The sequence below is a fragment of the Gossypium arboreum genome, chromosome 4 (genome assembly GCF_025698485.1).
Source record: "Gossypium arboreum isolate Shixiya-1 chromosome 4, ASM2569848v2, whole genome shotgun sequence".
NCBI lineage: Eukaryota > Viridiplantae > Streptophyta > Magnoliopsida > Malvales > Malvaceae > Gossypium > Gossypium arboreum.
The window spans coordinates 43,725,619-43,729,051 of record NC_069073.1 but is presented as its reverse complement, the minus strand read 5'-3'; positions in this window follow the sequence as shown (position 1 = coordinate 43,729,051).

Genomic DNA, 3,433 nt, shown 5'->3' with positions numbered 1-3,433 from the left:
ACCTCAAGCCTTACACACATCCTCATTGCCCTTGTTAGTCATATATTCCAGAATAACATCAAAACATATATGGGCTCAACAACAATCAAGTTTCCATACTCGTATGCTTCCCACAACATGTATTCATTTAACATGTATAAATCATCTCTTTATATTATAAGTATAATTTCATAATAGTTCATCTCGAGTTCAGATTATTTCATATCAGAACTTTACTCATATCATTCGAAATATCAAGGTCACACAAGTAGTAGTACACTAAAGGTGTACAAGTCTATAATCAAGAATGAACATATATTCATCAAATAAAGTCCATGTACAAATATCATCATCTCAATGTTCTCATATATCATTTGTCATGTATCATCATTTTCTTGTATTTCAGATAGATACATGTAATAACTCATTTTATTATTCATATATTCTCATGTCTAGATTGTCACCCGTTGAATTTATTTGAAATATTGATGGATACATAGGTAGTACACTCAAGTTGTACAAATCAAGATCCGCCAATTCATATTCAATAGTACCCATAAGGTACTATTTCAGAGTGTACACTCTCGAGTCACACATGTATACAACAAGATTACCAGTCCAGACTAAATCCTTTTTATGACATATGCTTTAAGGAGCTTGATCTGGATTACTCTTCTGGGCTAAATCCAATCCATAACATATGCTCGAAAGGACTTATATCAGGATTACCCGTCCAGGCTAAATCTTTTCTGTAATGAGGTCAATAGGATTACTCGTTCGAGCTAAATGTCGTTAGCAACAAATGTAGGACCTTATTCATTTTGGGAAATCACATATCCATCGATTTTCCATTTATTCAACTGGGATTTAAACATTTTTCAAGCATTTTCGGGATTATTTCATACATCTATAACTTTCATATAATTTAAGTAAACACATTCCTTATTCTTTTTTTTAATAAAAAGACCCGAGGGTCAACATCAATTTATTGCATCATTTAAAACAAGATCATGGATATCCAACGGATAATCCATGTTAAAACCCATTGTACAATTTTTGGTTATAGCCCAATTACAACGAAAGTCTGCTACTTGATTACAACACTTAGGAGCCCAATTGAAATTAAAACAACAAAAAGATTTCATCATTTTGTACATGTCCGGGATGTGATGGCCCAAAGTTCTTAAATCAGCGTTCCTTCTATTAAAACGATTAACAAGGCTTACACAATTAGTTTTAAACTCCAGCTTTGACCAGCTTTTTGATCGAGCAAAATTAATACTTTCTTCAAGTGCCAGCAATTCGGCCCACTCAATCTGCATTTCTTTCTCCATCGTGCCCATCCTACCGCCAAGGACAAAATCATAGTGATCCTTGGCCACAAGTCCGTAACTCATCTTAGTGCTCGTTATAGTGGCATCAAAATTAATTTTAATCACCCACTGAATTGGTTTCCTCTAGGCTTTCTTCATAACAGGTCTAGGCAGTATCGGTTTCTCCAACAAATTAAGAATACAGAAATACGACTCAAAGTCGCAGCTCTCTCCCATGTTATTTTTGCTTCTTCCTCCTCTCCATGAAAGACACGATTATTTCTACAATTCCAGACATTCCAAAGGACGGTGATAAAATCAGAAATGACCTTCTTATCCATCACACGAGCCACGTCTTCAATCCAGTCGATACATCGGACCTAATCCCATCAAGCAAATAATTATTAAGGCCACCATGCATCAGCACCACTCGGGCCAAAGCGTAGTTTTTCAATGCATGAATAAGGGATTCCTTCTCGCACCTTGGGCAGGTACTGTTGAACTCGCCACGAATGCTAGCAATTTTCTCGTCATTTGGAAGAAGATCATGACTTAATCTCCTGCAAAAAAATCCATGTAACACCCCGAATTTGGGCCTAGAAGTATTGGGCCTTGAGTGGGGGTCCGTAAGGAAGTTGTATATAGGTATTTAATTGCGCAATGAAATCAAACAATTAAATGTTTGCTTTAGTGGTTAATGGTTTTGAGAAGTGTTGGAGAAATCTTGGGTTCAAACTTGGGCTTTAGCAAAAATCTTGGTATTAAGCGAAAAAAACCTGGATGCTTGGATGAGGGCCTTTTAAATTATTGTGGTAAATAAATGACACAAGGAAGCATGTAGTCTAGTGGTTGTGGCATCATTAAGGTTGTATGGGAGCCTGGGTTCAAGTCTTGGCTCTTGCAATTTATTTTGTTTTTTTAAGGGAACCTGGACTTTGGCCTTTAGACCTTATAATTAATTGGGGATAAAATATGATACAAAAAGCCTTGTGGCTTAGTGGCAAGAAGCGTGTGGAGCATCTGAGGGGAGGCATGGGTTCGAATCCCATGGCAAGCAAGGAGCATTTATTTTGCTAACAGGGGGCGGCAAGAGTTGGTGTTGAATTTAAACTCTGATGTTGGAGGGATCCCACATCGGGAAGCTAACATAAGAGTGGATACAAAGCCGGCTTTAAATAGAGGGAACCATGGGGAGAGTAAAGGTACCTTTCTTGGCTGATCCCTTTCGCTGTATGGCGTGCTCGTTTGGGTTGGGCGTCGGCTAAGAGTGCTCGGAGCGTGGAATAACTCCAGTCTCCTATCAGGTGTGTATTTCTCACTACTCTGGCTGTAGGATGGCTACTTCGGGCCGCGATAGGCTGAAAGGGGCCATGTGGGCCAAATGGGCCTACGGGCCCAATTGGATAAGTTGTTTGATTGTGTAGTAAATATTAGACTAGGCTAGGTGAATCTCATATCTGTGGCTAGATTTGGGCTAAAAGGGCCACACGAGCGTGTGGGCCCATTTGGGCTGAGAATAGGCTTTAGGCCCATTCGTATTGTTATCCCTGTTTAGAATACTTTAGTTTACTAAAATTACCGAAATACCCTTAGTTTGTAAAAATACTGAAATACTCTCGATTTGTAAAATTACTGAAATACTTTCGACTTGTAAAATTACCAAAGTACCCCTGATTTATAGAATTATCGTTTTACCCCCGATTTACATAATTACCGTTTTACCCCCGATTTACATAATTACCGTTTTACCCTCAATTTACAAAATTACTATTTTACCCTCGATTTACAGAATTACCATTTTACCCTCAATTTATAGAATTACTGTGTTACCCTTGATTTACAAAATTACTATTTTACCCTCGATTTACAAAATTACTAAAATACCCTTGGTTTGTAAAATTACCAAAATACCCATAGTTTATAAAATTACCAAAATACCCTTGGTTTGTGAAATTACCGAAATACCCTCAATTTGTAAAATTACCAAAATACCCCTGATTTACAAAGTTATAGAAATATCCTTGACTTTCTAAAAATTATAGAAATACCATTAGTTTACAAAATTACTAAAATACCATTGGTTTGTAGATTTACCAAAACACCCTTGTAGGATGAAATGACTAAAATACCCCTATTAGGTA